At 37.1% G+C, this 19929-nt stretch overlaps 1 protein-coding gene across 1 annotated transcript in view; it reads right to left on the reverse strand.

Moving 5' to 3' along the window:
- Window positions 1-19929, reverse strand: part of GALNTL6 (polypeptide N-acetylgalactosaminyltransferase like 6) — a 438269-nt gene that overhangs the window by 202095 nt on the left and 216245 nt on the right. The gene's annotated exons all lie outside the window — the stretch shown is intronic.

A 19929-nucleotide genomic window follows, 5' to 3' on the forward strand; every position in this document is an offset into this window, starting at 1 on the left:
CATGAATGACGAATCCGAGCTCAAGTCCATTTTTCTCCTCTCTTCATCCCAAGGGGAGATACTAGTTAGATTTTAGACCCAGAGGTTTTTATACTTTATACTTTCCAAAATGCTTCATTAACTGCAAATACTGCCCTTTGTTTGAACACTGTAGAAGACACTGACACACCAGAGGTCTACCACACAGTTACTGTTGGCCAGCTGCCACAGTGCTTAATCCTGGCCATCACTCGCCAGGATGGGCATCGGCCCTCTGTTTCCTGCTATGTAAAGTCAGAAGAAGATTCTAGTATATGGGCTCTTTCCAGCAAGACTTCCCCTACTATTCTGTGTGTTGAAAATAATGCATGTAAAAGCACAAGAAAAGAATATCTCTCTCAAATCAACAAGAACCAAATAGCTTTTTCTCCCCCACAAGGTAATAGCAAACTGGTAAGCAAGTTCAGCATCTGGTTTCTGATTTCAAGCAGAAAAGTGACTGACTCGCTGTTGACATTAGATATGGAAAGGGGAAGGCAGATGAGATACTGCACAGTCATTTTGAACTTAGCTATTTAAGATTAGAAAACAAAAATCTGGAAATCTTTCCTTGCCTAATTAAAAACAAACAGTGGGAACAAAATCAAATCAGGTAACTGATTTACAGAATAAAACATTTCCTACTGGCTGTGATAAAATGCATGAATTTCTCAGTTCTTTTTACACAAACAAGCGCTTTTGCTGGCTTTCTGTGGGATATATACTCATATAATTTACATCCTCTGCTTTCACTTTGTCACCTCTAAGATGTTAGGAGTCTTTACCAAGTGTGGTCTAATATTTATTGAAACAGAATCTTAGTGTGCAGTATGTTCTGGAGTTTTCTCTTTCAAACTTGCTCTGCATGCCTGCAATCAAAGGCAATATTATTATTAAGTCTCCTCCTATGATCTGTAGCAATAGGGATTCATGTAAGGATTTATGATCCCTTCCCTGCTCTCTAATTTAACAGAAGTACTCTGCATTGGAGTTTCTCTGTACATAAGAGTTTATTCTTATTCTTATTGCTTCTTCTTATTATTAGCATAGTGTTTAAAAACATATCAATTTTCTTTTTTTCCTTGACTGCCCTATGACTATGTTTTACAAATGCGTCAAGTAAAAAAATATTTGGCTTTCTAATTTTCACTATAAAAGAATACTGGTGGGATCTCTCACAGAGTGTTTCTGCTCAAAATATGTTCCCCTCTGTTTTGTTCTTCCTGTAATGAACAGAGATATGGAGATCAGACTATAGACAGCAAAGATTCAGGATTTGGAGTCAGAATAGACGTTGGTGAGAGGTCTCTGGCAGTGAAATATATAAGTAGATCATGCAAACTCTCTAAGCCTGAATTTCCTAACCTATAAAATATGGGGAATTTGTTTGTTTGTTTGTTTTTTCCTCTTAGAGTGTAGTGGAGGGTAAGCTTTGGTGAGAGACCTGACAGTGCTCATTCAACAGTCATTTATTAAATCAATAATTGGTGACTTTGGTAAGTCACTTAGTACAAATATAAAGAGAAACAGCATTTCTAGCTGAAGAAATGCCTTTGAATGCTAAGCATGAAAGATGAAGAATATATAATTTTCTGTGCTTTGGTGGGATTTTGATAATTCATCATCTTCTGTTTATTGCAAATTTAAAGAAAAAAGATTTTGGCCGGCAATGAACGAACACATAGACTTTATAGTAGTATTGCAGTATCTCAACCAAGAGGCTGGCTCCGCCGTGTGTCTCTCTGCTTTGAAACAGGTGTGCTGTGCTGAGGGCCTACCTCCTGTCCCCTCCCCTTGCTCACTTCTCCCCTGCCCCACTCTGTGCAAGCTGTAAAGAAAGATTCCAGAGGACTACACAACACAGCGCCACCTGTGAATAAGACTGGAGCTTCACTGTCTCGTTAGGGAAATAAAGCAGAGACCCATGACCCAGTTGCTCAGTCAAAGGCCAAGACTAAGGGAGAAGTGATCAATACCAGGGCTCTGTATATGTGCCAGTCTTGGAAGGCCTGTGCCCTGTCAGGACTTCCCACAGTAATGAACATTAATGGAACCTTTATAATCTCATTACTGTAATTTATTTAGGCGTTGAAATCCTTCTGTATCACCCATGTACAAACAAATTCCATTCTATACGTTTATTTGTGAATAGGTTGTGCGGGCCACAGAACATATTGTCTCATGAAAACAGTGTCACGACAGTCATTGGGGACTGCAAATAGATCACAAATATTTGTTAAACCTACTAAAACAGTGGTTTTTTTTTTTTCTTTAAACTCCATTGTTCTTTTGTCAAATGTACCACTAGGAGTACCATCTTGGCAGTCTAGGCGCGTTACTTCTTTCCTCCCTGACCCCTAAGGACTAACAGGGCCTCTCTTGGGAGAGAGGGGTAATAATTCTCTATAGCTGCATAAGAGTAAATCGCTCTAGAAGACAGTTGCTTCCCAGGTGTTCTAAAGCGAGAATCAGGGTTGTCGGTCACCCAGGCATGGTTGTCCCAACATTGGATTTAGACTTCCACACTTTTTAGTTTATTGTGGGGACTACCTCTATATATTTCCTTTTCCTCTATGCACATTTTATGTTCTGTGCATTTTTCTCTTATCAAAGGCAATTCTAATGTATTAAAAGGATTGTATGATATGAATTCACTAAGCACAAGGGGTTTGACCCCAAATACAGTTCACTAAATGTTCAGATCAATTCCTCTAGTTTGAACCTTGTGGTAATAATAATTATGTTGCTTTGCATCAGAATAATGATCTAGTTGACTGCCCTTGTGAGGGGTCCATTCTCTCATAGTAGTTCAGCTAATTACCTATAACTCACAATGAAGACAAGTATCATCAGTCTAATTAGCAAATTACACTCTCATACAAGGGATTTACTGTGGATGGTGGGGATGGCTTTAAATGTAAAACATTTTGCATTTCTTTTGTATGAACAATTTTTAGATTCATTTCTAAAATATTATTAAAAATATTTTAAACATGATTTTATAATATTAATTGAAGCACAGCATCTTTGAAGATCACTTTTGAATTTGCTTCATTTTAAAGAATAACAAGAGAATTTATGGTATTTTTATAAAACAGCAGATTTCTTTAGTGACTATGAGACGTTTGTAGAACCATTAAAATACTTTTGGTCAGTGGCCCTAGACTACTAGTGGATATACTAGTATTAAAATCCACTGATTGGTATCCTGATGACCTGGAAGAGTAAATACAACTTCTAATATGCCAGTTTTTGCCAGGGTTTATTGTGTCACTGTGAGGCAATAATGAAATGAAAAGGTATACTCAAGTGAAATTTTGTTGTCTTGCTTCTGTGAATATTAAATTTAGCAGTTTTCTGAATGTATTTTCCTCTTCCTAGAAATTTCACTTTTGCTCTATAAACTTATATGGAGAATGTATCATTCACTAGTATAGTTAGTGATTAGAGTAAAAACTAAATACTAAAAAAATCACCTTCAATGATTTGCACAGTCAAGACTCAAGGATATGGGTTCTAGATCTATTGCCGACTTGCTGTGTGCCTCTGGGTAAGTCACTTCACACCATTCAATCTCATTTTTCTCAACTATAAGATGAAGGGAATGTGACTGATTGATCTTAAATGTTCCTTCTAGTTCTATGATTCTATGACTTCCCTTGTGAGGTTTTACTTATAGAGTAGATGTAGTCCTATCAAGTACTTAGTTTTTCCTAAAAAGCATCCTAATGATTGGTATTTCGGTATTTCTTTGAGCTATGTCTTACTTTTGAAAGCAAGAGTCAAGTCAAAATAAAGGTAACATGTTTCCGAGGTTTAGCCAAAAAGCAAACTCCAGGGTATTTTCTTTGGTCAGTATAGCGTCTGTCTAATCTCCTGCAGTTCACTGTCTATAAGACTGTCACTGATGTCAAAATAATGACTTTGATAAACTGTAAGTTCATCAAAGATTTAGGTCTGTTCAATAAGTTATGCTTATTATGTCAGAAAAATATAATAACAGAGTTTAGATAGCTTTCTGGACTACCTTTGAGGGATTGTTCCCAAGGGGACAGACACTCTGGGGACCATCAGTGTTATAGAGCACGGCCAGGGTGTCCCAAGTGGAGGACTCACCTAAGGCCAGACAAACAGCTGCTTTGGCTCAGCAGCTGGTATTGAGGTCCAGCAACCTGTTGCCCAGTTTCTTCCATCTTCTTGGAATTCCCTAATTTACATCTCAAGGGGAGAGCAGGAGGGGCCAAGAGACACTATTCATCTGGAGATAGGGATTTCTATATTTAAGTACATATCTATGGAGATGAAATTTCTTTGATGTTTATACTTTGGTGTTGGCAGAATGTGGTAGAACCTGACCTTAAGATCATATAAAATATGGGCTAGTTATTATGGGTGATGCCTAATTATGAGTTCTCAAATGAAATGGATTATAAATACACAGAAATAAACTTTCTGGTTAATCTTTATACAACAAGAATATACTATTAAGTGCAACTGTAAGTGTTCCAGATAATTTGAGGTCTTATGACAGTGACAAGAAGTACTTCACAATTAGAGAATATAAGATATTCTTTCATTTTTTAATCTACTTGGCATATGCCATGTGTATATTTTAATCCAAAGTGGCAACGTTAAGGATAACTGTCCACATAGCAGGACCTGTAGACACTTTTTCTATATTCTTTACACAGGAGAAATATACAGACTTTAAGTCTCTAGTTGAATTCCAGAAAATTGTCAATCTCTTTGTGTCCTGGTTGACTGTACTAAATCTGTCCCTTTTGATAGCATTCAAATATAGACATTTCACATATCTCTAGAGCACAAAAAATTCAACCAAGAAAGCAACAGAATTTCTGAAATCATATTCAATTGCTTCTATTATGATTTCAACTGTGTTCTATCTCTGAATGTTCTATTCTCTATTCTTTCAATATGCAAGGCATCAAGTCATTTGGGAAATAGCTGAAGACATCAAACTTAAATAAATAGACAAAATGTATTCCAGCTAATATAAATAAAGAAAAGATAGAATTAGAATGTCACCCTTTTGCAATCCCTAATGAACTAATGGATCAAGCCAACAGCGGCTGCTAACATCGCAAAAGGAGCCGTGATAACCTACTCTGCGCCTCGTGATGAAAGAACACATCACTGCCTATGAAGTATTCATGCCAAAAGCATTGCATCTGAATTTGATGATGCCTTTAGATCTAACAACCCATTTATAGGAAATCAAGGATTGAAGCATATGTTAAATGGCACAGCAGGGAGATAATCAGCAAATTCCAAACTTTCGGAAGTTCCTCTGGACAAACAACTTGATTTCTTCAATGAATAAATTAGAAGGAAAAAGGAAAGAAATGGAAAGAGAATCCCAAAGACTAAAGGACACTTAGGAAATATACCAACCAGTCACAATGAGAGGACCTAATGTGGATCCTGATTCAAAGATATAGTTGAGAAAGAAAAAAGCGGCCCCTGATGTCTGGGAACTGGTCTGATGCTCACAGCAAGGCCATCTTGTTCTCCTGTTGACCTAACAATCTTACAGAACATCAACATCTGACAAGGTTACTCTGAGACCACGATAAAGTGAGACAAAAACAAGATCACTGTGAAACCGACAATACACCACATATTCCTCTGTCTTGGCTGAAATGAGTGACTGCTACTTTTTACCAATTATATTTTTGTCCAGTTTTGGAGAGGATTTGAGATTTTTTTTCCCCATGAGGCTCCTTGACTCCATGCAATCATGGGAGGAAAGAATTGAACACCATTCTTCATGAGTCTTTTGCACTTCTGCACGTTTTGTGAATGAGGCCATGACTACTGTTTGTTCTGGATTATCTTTTCGAGGATGTTTATATAGCGAACAGATGTGGAAGACAGAGATCGTCTCTCTCGGGAGTAAAGGGCAGGCTTATTTATATCCTTGGTAGGTAGAGATAATGTCTCCCTCTGTGTGCTTGCTGCCCATTATAAAAGATTTGAGTTCCATAAAATCAAGATTCCTTCCCTATAATACAACCCACTGATTGTGCAGGTGTCCATCTGGGCACATCTGCATTGCCTCTGTGTGACTTGAGGGCAAGGGGATCTGACATAGGCATTCTGATCATCATGCTGCTTGCTGTGCTATCAGTACTAAAGTTCAGTGGCTCAGACCCAGGAATCTCATGTCTTCTGCCTGCACCCGTTAAGCAGTGGCAGGCTAACTTGTTAACTTGCAAGTAGAGTAAAATCTTAGATTCTTCACAGTTCTTTACAGAGAAGAGGGAAGGCCACTGAGGAAGGACTCCTAAACACTCCATGGCAATTTTGGAGTTTCGTGACCAGGGCATGGAGAGAAATCTAGGGGAAGCAGATGTTGGTAATTATGCATGCCAGACTATCCAATTCTAACCCCTGGCACAGCCTAGCTCTGGCCCAGCTGAGCTCCACTTCATTGCTCACTTCTTTCTCGGTATTTTCTCCTCCAGTTAAGTCCTTTTAGTATCTGAAAAGATCTCTGTCCTCACAAAAAAATATCATAGTGAGAAATAATGAGCAACGTTTGCCTGGCGAATTCTGATCCTTTTCTGTGGTCAGCTCTTAGAACCCTAGATTCCCACATAGAGAATAGGGATGGGATACATTTCAGGGTGGGGTCTTCTCTTGGCAGGTCAGGCAGGCCTGGACACGAGGCAGATTCCTTGGGGTCCTCTCTCTCTCAATCTCTCTTTTTCATCATTTGCTTAAAGAACAATTGAGTTATACATTTTCAGAATGGCTTTAAATGTGTAACATATTCAGAGTAACACAGAAAAACCAAGATGCCACAATACCTGTTCATTCACCCAGGGCATGGCCCTTTATGGACTAGTAAATAGCCATAGATCTAGTGCCCAGCATCACTCAAGGAAAGCTTCCTTCTCCATGTTAGGACTGTAAATGTGTTTAAGGTCTGTGAAATGCTCATATATCAAAGATTATTTGTATAATACATTATGAATAAAGGCCGCCAAAGTGAAAAAAATATTATAGGTGCCACCATACATAAAAGGATTAAGAACTTTTTCAGAAAAAACATGTGTAAGAGAGAGAGAGATCTATAGTTAAAATATTTATTTCCTTTGCCATTTTTACTTATTTATTTATTTTTTTTGTGAGGAAGATCAGCCCTGAGCTAACATGCATGCCAGTCCTCCTCTTTTTGCTAAGGAAGACTGGCCCTGAGCTAACATCCATGCCCATCTTCCTCCACTTTATGTGGGACGCTGCCACAGCATGGCCTGACAAGCAGTGCGTTGGTGCACACCCGGGGGCCACCAGCAGCGGAGTGCGCGCACTTAACCACTATGCCACGGGGCTGGCCCTTCTTTGCCATCTTTTATATTTAGAGTATATACTCTTAGAATGATTTTTCAAGAAGGTAAATAAGAGATTACTTTACACAAAATATTTTGGTAATAGCCTAAAAACTGCCTATACAAATGTATACATATGCAAATGCCTATATAAATGTAGCATATCTGCAATGCAGCTGTTATTTCAGTTCATGTATCACAAATTTATTTGCACATTAATTACTTATTTCAATTTTGAGAAGGTAATGTATATTTAGTTATAACAGAAATATTTGAATTCTATTTTTCCTTTTCCACAGTATTTTCTTAAGGACTATTTAAGAATTGGTTTTGTTTGACGTTTCATATTTCTCAAATAGTTCATATTTAGATTATATCATATTTTTCTAAGCATGTTGTATTTTTCAAAAGTCATTGTAATTAAAGGACTTCTGTGAATGAATAAAATGACATAATCTGAATATAATTTATAGTTTGTTCTGTTTACATGAACCTAGAATGAAAACTCTATATTTCTCTAAGTCAGGCAATATAAAATTTACTGTTAATTCAAAATTATTTTCTTTATATTATTTCTTCTGCTGCTGCAACTTCTACCTCAAAGGAAAAACATGTAAATGAAAACTGGATAAAACTCAGAGGCTTTTTTCTATGTAATACTGTTGCTGGATATTTTGAACTCACCGTAAGTTGATCCATTTTAATACAATGGAAACATCTCTGCCTTTTAATAATTCAGTAGTTTTATTAGATTTTCAACATTCCGTGTACTGCAAAGAATAGGCCATTAGAGTTTACAAGTTTCCATTTGTACCAAGTACATGATAATTCAGTCTAAATGCTCAAATGTAAAAATCTTACCATCAGTATTACAAATAGTCATTGGTTCAGTGTTATACTATTTGACTCTGAAAATATTAAAGAATTTTGCCAAAGATAGTGTTAGGCTTTAGTCTGTAGATATCAGAGAATTGCTTAAATCTAGGAAAACATTACATATAATGCAATCTTTTAAATAAAAAACCCTATACAAATAACATTTGAATCATCAATGTTGACATAGGAGAACAAATCTCTAAATTCATCTAGATTACCTCTTCCTTTCACCCACTCAGTTTTTTATAATTGTGGTCAAATACATGCAATATAAAAACTACCATCTTAATAATTTTTTTGTACATTTCCATCAGTAGTGTTCAGTATATTCACATTGTGCAATCTCCAGAAATTTTTGGTCTTGCAAACTGAAACTCTATATTCATTAAACAATAACTCCCTATTTTTCCCTTCCCCCAGCCCCTGGAAACCAACATTCTACTTTCTATATCTGAGTTTGACTACTCTAGATACCTCATATAAGTGGAATCATACAGTATTTGTCTTTTTGTGATTGGCTTATTTCACTCAGCATAATGTTCTCAAGGATCATCCATGTTTAGCATGTGTTAGCATTTCCTTGCTTTTTAAAGCCGAATAATATTCCATTGATGTATATGCCACATTTTGTTTATCCTTTAATCTGTCAATGGGCATTTGGGCTGCTTCTATCTTTTGACTATTGTGACTAATGCTGCTATGAACACAGGTGTACAAATGTCTCTTCGAGACCCGCTTTCAATTCTTTTGGGTATGTTCCTCGGATATATATACCCAGAAATGGAATTGCTATATCATATGGAAATCCTATTTTTAATTTTGTCAGGAATTGCCACACTGTTTTCCATAGCAGCTGTACCATTTTACATTCCCACCAACAGTGCACAACGGTACTCATTTAGTTTTAAAGTCCTTGTGATCCTTTTCATAAAAATGTATATTTAAACAAATCCCATTTTGGTTGAATATGGAAGGAAAACTCTAGCAAAGGTCTTGAGAACTACCTAAAAGTCTTGAGAACTACAAAAAAATTCCTCCAAAGTGACTCTTCCTAATCCACTAGGTACCAAATATTCTATAAAGAAAGAAAAGTCTGAATACTGACAATGACGTATACTTTCAATATAGAATATAACAGCTATCAAAGAAAATAGCACAGACACCAGTTTCAGAACTAAAATTGTACAAAAAAGCCTCCAGAACTTGTTTCTTTTCTCTCACTGCGATGTAGGTTTCAAATAAAGTGTTCTTTATTTGAAAACATCCTAGTTTTCAGCATAAATATGCCTTATGAATATAGAGTACCAACACCTGATTTACATAAATCTATGCCAATTCCTCTCTGCATGCCTCGCCTCCTCCAACCTTAGGTGTGTGGCCTGCAGGCTGCATTTAGTGACCAGCAGGCCTCTTCCCTTTCTTAGCCTTCCTTCCTCATTATCAAATATATCAGGAAGTCAAATGGCACTTTGTACTTAGTTAATTAATTCCCCTCATATTTACCAATTTATCTTTTAAATATCTATCTTTTTCCCATTCTTCCAAGAAAACTCATTCCTTATCTTTCAATGATCCCTTAATCTCTAAGACTGTCAAAAATGCACATTTTATAAGATAATTTGTCTTGAGAGATAAGGGGCAACTACTTTAAAAAATAAATTTAACAAAGAAAAAACATCAAAAGAACCAGTATATTTATGATTTTACCCTCCAGAGTCCTTAAGGGTTAAATTCCCATTCACAAATTTCACGACTTTCTAGCTACTTCAACAACTTCTTAATGTGTTTTGCTCAACACTAGGTTACATGATTTTTAAATGGATTGTTTTTGTATTCCAACATGAATGCTACTGTAAATTATTGATTTGTTGGTACCTGCACACATATTCATAGCTTGGATAAGTAGTCTTTTGCAAGCTAGTTTGACTCCTAATGACCATCTCCAAAAATTGGGACTAAGTAAATTTTTCCCATAAAAATAATTAATGATTGTCTGTAACTTGTTTTCCTAAGACAAAATCACTATGAGAAATGAAGACTCTGGGCCTAAACAATTGTGAGGTAATGTGAGCCACATCAACAAGGCTGTGACAAGAGGTCTTCACATATTGAGGTATATGGGGTAACTTGTGGTTCAAAACAGATTCAGCTTGAACTAAAAAAGCCTGACTTAAACGGCCTATCAAGCATACATGTACCTCTGCTTTAACCGTTAAAAAATACACTCTCTTAAGATAAGAATGTATATTTCCCCTCCTACACCGCTATCACCAGTAATGGTAACACCCTAGTCCTATTGGTAAGGCCACTAGTATTAGTCCCTTTCCTGACATGACATCAGGGTCGTGTTGACCTACTAATTTGCAACTGAATACCTCTTTGAAACTTTGATGAATATGTATCTGGATGTGTTTAATGTATGTTCTTTGTTCTCAAAAAGACTGTACTGAAAACCATGCTTCTCCAGAAAGCTTTCTTCCTTTGTTCAAACTGCCTTCCTGAGTTCTAATCCTTACTCTGGCTCAAGTAAAATTCACCTTTTCTCTCTTATCTATATAATGGTTCTTGGTTATTTTGTATCAACAGCTGTTAATAAGGTGAAGTCTCAGCCTCCCAGTGAAACCAGATGCTGTATGTATTAAATTAGCAAGTTACATGGAATTCACTCTAAATTTAAGGGATTTATGAATTCATCTAAGCAATTTTTAGAAAACTCAGAGTGATAAAAAACCAAAACCAGGATGCCTAAGAAAGGGAGAAATTGATCTTCAAGTGAATGAAAAAGCATAAAATTCAGGTAGGACAAAAAAACAAAGCCAAGTAAACTCTAAAATGCCATATATCACCCATACATCAAATGGGAGCAATAATATGTCTGCCCTTTTGAAAGTACTTTTTTTGGTTAGGAAGACCATCCCTGAGCTAAGATTCATTCCAATCCTCCTCTTTTTTTTTTTTTTTTTTTTTTTTGCTGAGGAAGACTGGCCCTGAGCTAACTTCCGTGCCTATCTTCCTCCACTTTATGTGGGATGCCGCCACAGTCATGGCCAGACAAGCGGTGCATTGGTGCGCGCCCGGGATCTGAACCCCTGTCACCAGCAGTGGAGCGTGCGCACTTAACCGCTACACCACAGATCCGGCCCCCTGAAAGTACTTTCAATTCTGCATTTCTTTCTAGTTAAAAAAAATCCTGGTCTAATTCACACATACATGTTAAAAGCCATTTTTTTTTTTGTTCAGTGTCTTCAGAAGCATGTACTGGAATTACTGGGTGGGAATGTTACGTGGGTAGAGGTATAGGGAATGTAATCTCAGATTAGCATGTGTGTGAGTGATTGAATAATGTCACGGATAACTGCCAAAACAGCCATAAACACCTCTGGGGTTTGACTTGACTTCACAATAAATAAAGACAAATTGGAAAGAATTCCTCTAAATGGTTAGTATGAGAAAAATGCTATGTCAGAATTTCAATTTAGATGAGACCACAACTAAATTAAATATCTGGGAATTGGTCCTGTTCCCAAGCCTACCGAAACCCACAGTTCCTAGCAATATTCTCGTACTGCAATATAGAAGGAGGCATGCAGGAAATGGGCTGTCTGCCCTTGCTGAGGAAAATTGACCTGCTACAGGTATGTCGTCTCAAGGAATTGCTCCATTTCTTGATAATGCTCTTAAAGAATGTAAAGGGATCGTATAAGATATTATCTTGTTTTAAAATTTAAAAAAGAAAACACTAAGAAGACCAAAAATATGCCTCATGTTTTTGAATAAAAAGAACCAATAGAATAAGCAGCAAAATATGACAAAGTAATATATGGACATAATAATAATAGTTGTGTCTACAATTACTGAGTGCTTATAATATTTCCAGACTCTATTCTAAGATATATTCATGTATTAATTTATTAGGTCCTCATTTTGCAGATGAGGAAAATGATACTTATTTACAAATGCGGAAAATGAGGTTAAGAAATTTGCCTAAGATCATACAGTCAAACAGTGCCTGGACTACTGTAAGAACTTAATAAATGTCAGTGATTATGTCAGGAGAAAAAAAAAAAACTTGAACCCAAATGTATCCATCAGGAATCTTTTAAGCATAAGGGAATTTAATAGGGGAAATTAGATACTTATAGCAGTAATATATAATTATTACAGAAGACCTGGAAATTTCAGGAAAGTGGAAAGAAGGGAAAAAAAAATCACTAGGAGTTTTCCACCAGAAGTCATTCACAGTTAATAAGCCAGACAGAGAAAGACAAATATTCCATGGTATCACTAATATGTGGAATCTAAAAATTAAAAAAAGTCAAATTCATAGAAATAGAGAGTAGAAAAGTGGTTGCCAGGGGTTGAGGTATGGGGAAATAGGGAGAGGTTAGTAAAAGGGTACAAATTTCCAGTTATAAGATGAATAAGGTCTGAGGATCTAATGTATAACCTGGTGACTATAGTTGATAACACTGTTCTGTATTATTGAAATCTGCTAAGAGAGTAGAACTTAAATGTTCTCACCTCCAATCCCCAGCCGCCCACCAAAGAAAGGTAAATATGTGAGGTGATGGATGTGTTAACTCAGTGGAGGGAATCCTTTCACAATGTATACGTATATCAAATCATCGTGTTGAACACTTAAATATATTACAATTTTATTTGTCAATTATACCTTAATAAAGCTGAAAATAGTCAATCATTGTTCATATTTTTATTTACTTTTTGGGCTTATATTTAGAGCCTATTTGTTCTTTTAAATCTAACATTAAAATTATCCACTTCATTATCTTAAAATATTACTTTAAATATGCCATAAGTTTTCCTTATTGTTGATTTAGGTTGTTTACGTGATTACAGCCATTACTATTTAATAACATATAATGAATATTTTTATGAATAAATGTTTTCCGAATCTATAATTTTCCTTAGGAGAGATTCCAAGAGCTGAAACTAGCGCATCATAGGGTATAAGTCTAAGTGAAAGGGCTGTACAAATTTATCTAATTAGAAGAGACTGAAAACTCTGTCTTCATTTGCTATGAAAGACAAAGAATTTAGAGTGGCCAAGGGGACTTTAATTGCTGTAAAATCCATTTTCTTCTTTATTGAAAGAGAACTGAGGCCACTTCTCACACCATCAAATTGCCAAGCATCAGCATTTTTCCTCATATGCTTCCCTTCTCTCCTGTTTAACGGAATGAACTCTCTGGGCACCCAAGTAAGGCCATGTTCTCCATTTGTGCACTTGATCCCATTCTTTCTTATCTGCTCAAGAACGTGGCTCCTATAGGCATCCCATCCTTCCCCGCATCCTCATTTTTGGTCTTTGTACTGAGTCATTCCATCTTCAAGTGAAAATATTGTAACATCCCTTTTAAAAAGCAAACTTTTGGGGCTGGCCCAGTGGTGTACTGGTTAAGTTCACGCACTCTGCTTTGGTGGACTGGGTTCACAGGTTTGGATCCCAGGCACGGACCTACACACTGCTTATCAAGCTATGCTGTGGCAGGCATCCCACATATAAAGTAGATGAAGATGGGCACGGATGTTAGCCCAGGGCCAATCTTCCTCAGCAAAAAGAGGAGGATTGGCATTGGATGTTAGCTCAGGGCTAATCTTCCTCACCAAAAAAAAAAAAAGAAAAAAAAGAAAACCTTCTTTGACCCACACTCTCCTCCAGCTTCTATCCTATTCACCTGCTCCATTTTTCAGCAAGATTTTGTGAAGGAGTGGTCTAAACTTGAAGTCTCCACTTCATCTCCTCCCATTCTTTCTTGAATCCATGCCTTTTATTCATTCATTCAAGATGGTCTTAGGGATCTGTACAAATAACACTGTGCTAGATACCATGATCATTTACCTTGGAATCAGGCAGGAATTTTGTTTTAGAGAGATTCCTCTGCCAAGACATAGCTCTCATTTAGATTCATAGTAAAAGGGATGTGATGGGAAAACTGACTGTGGGGGTAGGGTAGGAAAGGACAAAGGGAGTTATTACCAAGGAAATGATCTTAAAGTTCACTGACAGAGAAAAGAAAATGGGTTCTGAGGCATACAGGTCTAATTGTGAGCACAAGCACTTTTGTGGTCACCTGCAGGGTTAATTCTGTCTAAGATGCATACTTAGCTGATATATCCAGGGAGGCGAGGGTCATGAAGAAAGATATAGGTCCTGGAAAAAGTCTGAAGTGGTGAAGGCCCCTTGCTTGAGTAATTGAAAGCTAAACTGGACCGAGCACTATGAAATATAATTTGGTTCTATTCTCCAGGGAATGGAGAAAATGATCTAATAGGTCTTTTCCATCTCTGCTTTCTGTGACCTCTGGCTGTTAACATCACTTTTCCTCGTTATGTCAAAATGAATTGCCTATTTACCAGTGAACTCTAGAAAGCGTTTTTTCTCCCTAGGTAAGACAACAACCTAGCATTTGCTACACGCACTTCATTTCAACTTAATCAATCTGCCAAGGAGTCATTTTAAAATAAGTAATATTATTTCCAGGAAATTTTGCTTACTTGTTGGGCCCCTGGTTCCCCTTCACTGTTAAGCCAGAGCTCCCCCAAATTTTAGAAGAAATTCCCAAGGGAATGTAAAATATATTTGCGACATGGGAAGCAAAACGAAGTGATATGGCCTTTAAATTGCCAATAACCTCCATAGCAGGGTCATTTATTAGTACTGGAATCTGCGCAGGCTGGTTTTTTCCATGACAATAAAATCTGAAAAACACTGATGCAGGATGACTGCATTTATATTCTACAGTATTGCATAAATTTCTCTTTCTTGGGCAGGCAGAAGAAATAGAAATTATTTAAATGTCTTACCAAGCAATAAATAAATGGTATTTATTGGAGATTATATATATATACACACACATACATACACACGTATATACATACATACATAGATACATATATATATGTATCATTTTTGTCACTAAGAATAAGTGAAAAGTGCCTCATGTGTAATTTACAAACAAAAAAATGATCATTCTTTCCTGCACAGTCTTGATTAAATGAGGCAATAAATCATATGTCTAAAACATGCCAAGCATCTGCCAAGGCAAAAGTTGGCTCAGAAAGTGACGAGTACAGAATTGTGGAGCAGTGGGAGTTTTATAGTCTGTCACTAGCGTGACAAGTAATGATAAAGGGCAGCATTATGTCTCCTCTACTGGTAGTCCAGCCATATATTTCCCACTGTAATTCTTTTGTTTGGTCCTCTTCATCTTCATTTAAATGGGCTGCATCTCCTTGAGCTGCAGCAAAGATATATATTTTCCCTGCTAATGATGTGTCTCCCAGGGTCCCAGGATTATTTTCACACTTGATGAAGTTCATCTGTGGAGGAGGCCACAATCCATCAGTGTGCTACAAATGGAGCTAGACCTGACGTTGACTTTTTCCACTCTCTGTGGACAGCCAAGCCCTGCATTGCCAGCGTTTTACCAGGGCTTCACTCCCAGGAGAGATCTGTTCTTCCTGATTACTTTATAAAGATCCTTTAGCCTGTAACTTCGGCCTGTCTCTCAAAATTTGTGTTAGAGCAAATCCCTGTTTTTGAATCTGAGACTACCCTTTCTACCTATTTCATTAAGATGAGAATAAATAAATATAAATTAAAAGCTATTAAAAATTAATTAATAGAACAAAAAATTAACAAGTTAAGGTCAATGCTAGAAATGCAATGCCTCTCTTTGAACAATCATGAACAAATAAAATGTAATACAAATGTGGTACAAGGCAGTACTATCCTGAGTGTTGGAAACATAAGGCACAGCCCTCAGAGTTTTGAGGTTTACAGACTCAGCAGGGATACAGTAAATTTTCAGATGGGAAGATAATGCCTCAAAATAGGGTTCATTTATCCAAGCTGTTTGGTATAGATGGTGTAAGGATTCTGAAAGGGAGGATCCTGGAACTTGAACTGGGTGAGTAAGATTTATATAGATGATGAGGAGGAGAGGAAAGTGCAGTATTGGGGATGGAGTAATAAAAGGGCAAGAAATAAGCAGTCCTGAGATGGTCTGTTATTATAAAAACAAAACAAAAAACTAAACAACTGCTGACCCATCAGCCAAAGAACAACAGTCCCTGCTTGGGTAGCCCCTTACTAAAAAATGCAAAACTGTGCAATTATGTGAATCCAAAGGAAACCAAATCACTAAAACAAGCTGTGATATCCAGCTCCTATTTTTTTTCCCTTAGTGATTATAATTTCTTAAATGTTTTCATTTTCATACTGATATTTTGGGGAGGTAGTAATAGATGCACAGGAAAAATATTTAATACATAGGATATATATTGAAAAATAAATCTCACCTCATACCTCTAGTACTCCATTTTTCCTACCAGAAGTAACCATTTTTACTTATTTCTTACCTATATTTCTAGAATATTCTAGGCACATAGAATTATATATGTGTGTGTATATATAGTAGAAATTCATTTATATATCATATATGTTATATTATATTATATTATATATTATTTTATGTTGTATAATGCTATATGGTATATGGTTTGCCATATGGTATTTGTTGGTTTACAGCAGTTGGTGAGTGGTTTACATTTACAAAGTAATTGTTGGTTTACATGTCTGTCACTCCCAACTAGTCTATGAGTACTCAGCATAATGCCTGGCACATAGTAGGTGCTTGGAGGGTGACTTTTAATTGAAGTAAAATTGAATCACAGTAGCCCCTTCTACATACGAGAGGCAAATCTTAAATCTTTTTTTTTCTTTTGTTATAGTTAGGATGTGGAAAGACAATGTGATTTGAAAGTGGAGCTTAAAAAACAATGATTAGATTAGTATTTCTAGAGTGGGTCCCTAATTAGGCATTAGTTTGAAAAGCAGTCTAGGGCGAGATTGTGGTAGACATTGAATGCCAGATTAAATAAGGAATTTATCTAGTGGGTAATAGGGAACCAGCAATAAGTACTAAGCAACATGCTTTCTGTAGTGCTACGGATATAAGGTGATAAGAGCCTAAATCAGGATGATAACATTTTGAAGAAAGAATCAACAAATGTAATGAATCAGAGAATTTTTGCTTGTGAAAGGATCTATCTTCATTTTTAGCAAGGTTAATGCGGCCCAGAGAACAAGAAACTTTTCTATAATCATGTACCTAGTAGTAGAACTGTGATTTTACTAGCATTTTCTTATCTAGGTACCTCAGTGTTAGAATGAAGAGTCTGAGATAGTCTCCCTTCTAGAATAAGGTCCTCATCCTTGCTCTAAAGACTGAAATAGCTCTGTCCAGAGAAGAGTGCTCCTTTCACTGCTGTAAGCTGTAGCATCCCTCTGCACATCTCTGAGACCAGGCCAGTCATTGCCTGGCCCTCAGGCAAGTTCTGGTACCAAAACAACTTGTGCTCAAGTTAGGATATTTGAGGCCAGTCAATTCCACTATAGTTCTCATTCACGTATATTTCGTGGTCAATGAACAATATGTATATACCCAAATATAATATGTCTACCCTCTCTCCGTCCCTCAGTTGCTTAATGCATGTATGGACCTGTTTTCTTCTACTCTTGAACACCTCTCTTCCCCAAGTCTGTCAATTGTATCCCCTATAGCCCTTGCTCTATCATAAATACATCTCTATATTCTCAACTTTACAAGAAACTTCTCTCTCCTCTCTCTCTCTGTCTCCCCCCCTCTCACCTCTCTCTCTTTTTCAGAGGATAATAACCCACAACCACCCTTGAAGACTTCCTCTGAGGAAACCACTCGCTCCTCCACATTCCATAACTTTGGGGAACAAGAGGGAAGTATCCTTTTTGCTGTTTTATGTGATTATCAGTGATGTCTTACCTCAGGCTGCTACAACAAAATACTGTTGATTGGGTGGCTTACACAACATGAGTTTATTTCTCACAGTCTGGACTGAGAAGTTCAAGATCAAGGTGCTGGCCAGTTCTGTTCCTGGTGAAGTTCTCTTCTTGGCTTGCAGACCAGCTACCTTCTTACTGTGTCCTCACATGGCAGAGAGAGTGCTCTGGTTTCCTTCCTCTTCTTATAAGAACGTTAATCCCATGATAGGAATCCTACACTGACGAACTAATTTAAACCTAGCTCCCTCCCAAAGTCTCTACCTCCAAATATCATCACATTGGAGGTTAAGACTTCAACATATGAATTTTGGGAGGACACGAACATTCAGTCTATAACAAGTCATATACCAAACCAAACTAAACCAAACAACTCAGTGGCCATTGACATTCAGCTATGCCATGTTCTGTCTATCTCTATCACTATTATTTATCCGCTTATTAGTTGCTCCCTCTTCTCAACTGAGGCTATTGGGACCAGAATGATTTCAAAATCTGCCTAGATAAATCATCTTACAACTCTGTCTCCTTGACTTCAGTAACACCTACTTTCATTATGCTTTAGTCACCTATTCTCAGAACCACATCTTATATCTTGCCCTCACCCTAAACTGCTCCATTACATAGGAATAATAATTCTAGTGTCTGAATCTCAGACCAGTTTCCTGTTGTCTGCTTCTTTCTGTTTCTTGACCTTCTGCTTTCATTCCACTATGTTCTCCATTTTATTCCAACCTGATGGTTTTCTCCTGGTACCTATTCCTTTTCTACCCAGCATGAATCCCATGGTTCACATCTGAACCAGCATTGCTGATTCCTGACCCCTCGTTTCCTCTGCACACACTTGGCCAGACTTCATCTCTGGATGATAACTACTGTGTGCTTTGTTATTTCTAAACCCAGGTGGCAGAGTTGATGCTGAAGAAAATATAATATCTGTGCATACGGGCACCACAACAAATTGACATCCTTCGGTCTCAGCTGGGCCCTCAGAACCAAAAGTCTCACTTGGTGAGCCCCTCTGAATCCCCTTGATGAATAACCTTCACCTGTCCCCTCAAGCTTCTATTCAGTTACTGTTCCTCACTCTACCAATTAAAGATTTTGACTCGCAGTTTTCACTGGAGGTTAAAAGTTATTTCAGCTTCTCACTAGACTGTGGCTCCTTGAGAGGATCATGTTTTGTTCATTTTTGTATCCTCAGCACAGTGCTTGGTGTATCTTAGACACTCAATAAATATTCAATGGATAAATTTACCTTCTCCCTATCTACAAAATGATTGCCGTCTATACTCAAACTTACCTAATCTCAGAGGATGCTTTTCTTCCTTACAGGACCACACTATTTGCCTGTGCCCAACATCCCATCTCTGTTGGCTTCTTTGGGACCTTGTTCACTTGGTTATCGCCTCACTCTTATATATTTAAATTATTCTTCTATTGGCTCCTTCTATTCCTTTCTTTCTTTCCTTCTTTCCTTCTTTCTTTATTTCCTTCTTTCTTTCATTTCTCTCTCTCTTTCTCTCTTTCTTTTATTGAGGTAACATTGATTTATAACATTGTGTAAATTTCAGGTGTACATCATTATATTTCACCTTCTGTATAGACTACATCATGTTCCCTACCAAAAGTCTAGTTGAATACTCATGTGCCCCTTTACCTCTTTCGCCGTCGCCCCATCTCCCTTCCTGTCTGGTAACCACCAATCTGTTCTCTGTATCTATGTGTTTATTGTTGTTGCTGTGGCCCCTTCTCTTTATCTATAAACATTTCAAGTCTCTCTAATAGTAGATAAACTAATAAAAATATTCCTTTAAAATCTGAATTTCTCTCTAATAATAC

Source organism: Ceratotherium simum, chromosome 12 (assembly GCF_057802395.1).
Source record: "Ceratotherium simum simum isolate JZ-2026a chromosome 12, ASM5780239v1, whole genome shotgun sequence".
Taxonomy (NCBI): Eukaryota; Metazoa; Chordata; class Mammalia; order Perissodactyla; family Rhinocerotidae; genus Ceratotherium; species Ceratotherium simum.